The sequence below is a fragment of the Theropithecus gelada genome, chromosome 15 (genome assembly GCF_003255815.1).
Source record: "Theropithecus gelada isolate Dixy chromosome 15, Tgel_1.0, whole genome shotgun sequence".
Taxonomy (NCBI): domain Eukaryota; kingdom Metazoa; phylum Chordata; class Mammalia; order Primates; family Cercopithecidae; genus Theropithecus; species Theropithecus gelada.
The window spans coordinates 4,366,117-4,367,653 of NC_037683.1; positions in this window are offsets into that span (position 1 = coordinate 4,366,117).

The following is a 1,537-nucleotide window of genomic DNA, read 5'->3' on the forward strand; positions in this document are numbered from 1 at the left end:
GGAGGCAAGAGGCCACGGTGGCAGCCTCTGTGGCTCAGAGACATGCTAGACCCTGTTCTGGGTGCTGGGAAGACACAAAGGAGGTAAACCCATAGGCCAAGCCCACAGGAGACCACCCCACACCCAGGTAGACATTGCAGGACCTCTAAGCAAGGTACAAAAAGCACTGGGGAGGCCAGGAGATGGTCCCTGAGGGAAAAGATGGCTGAGTTGTGTTTTAGGAGACATATACATTTCCTGGGGGACCAGCCTCCCATGGGCCCACTGCTGGGCAAAGCCAGACACAGCTGGGTGTGAAGAGAATTTCAAGAGCAAGAGGAGTGTAGGATTTGGGGTGGGTCTAGAGAGTGGCATAAATTAGACTGAGAGGGCTGTGAGGGGTGCAGAGGGCCTGGAGAATCATGACCAGGAGGCTGGATGTGCCCAGAGGGCAGGGGGGCCCAAGATTGTTGTTTTGTTTTGAAATATAACAAGCAGCTGTATTGAAATGTAATTCGCATACTGTACAATCCACCCACAATTCAGTGTACAATTCAGCGGTTCTTAGTATATTCACAGAGTTGTGCAGCCATCGCCACCATCAATTTTATAACATTTTCATCACTCCCCAAACCCTTGTACCCATGAGCAGTTACTCCCCCTCCCCACCTCCTGGCAGCCCTTCCCATCCCCTGGCACCTCACAATCTACTTTCTGTCTCTCTGGATTTGCCTGTTCTGGACATTTCATAGAAATGGAATTATACAACGTGTAGCCTTTGTGTCTGGCTTCTTTCACTGAACACAAAATTTCGAGCTGCATCCATGTTGTAGCATGGATCAGAAAACTTCATTTTTTTTTTTATTATGCTTTAAGTTCTAGGGTACATGTGCACAACGTGCAGGTTTGTTACATATGTATACATGTGCCATGTTGGTGTGCTGCACCCATCAACTCGTCATTTACATCAGGTATAACTCCCAATGCCATCCCTCCCGTTTCCCCAACTTCATTTGTTTTTAAGGCTGAGTAATATTCCACCATATGTTTATCTGTGTTTTTTGTTTGTTTGTTTGTTTTCTTTTCACTCTTGTTGCCAGGCTGGAGTACAGTGGTGCGATCTCGGCTTACTGCAACCTCTGCCTCCCAGGTTCAAGCAATTCTCCTGCCTCAGCCTCCCAAGTAGCTAGGATTACAGGTGACTGCCACCACGCCTGGCTAATTATTATTGTTTTGTTTGTGTGTGTGTGTGTGTATTTTTAGTAGAGATGGGGTTTCACCATGTTGGCCAGGCTGGTCTTGAACTCCTGACCTCAGGTGATCCACCCACTTCGGCCTCCCAAAGTGCTGGGATTATAGGTGTGAGCCACCGCGCCCGGCCTCTTGTTTTGTTTTGTTGGACTTTTGGGTTGTTTCAGCATTTTGGCTGTTTTGAACAATGCTGCTATAAATACAGGTGTGCAAGGTTTTATGTAGACACAAAGGTGGGCTTTGAGCAGCAGGGGACATGATCAGATTTAAAGGGGTCATTCTTCCTGCAGGTGGGGATGGGGGTCAG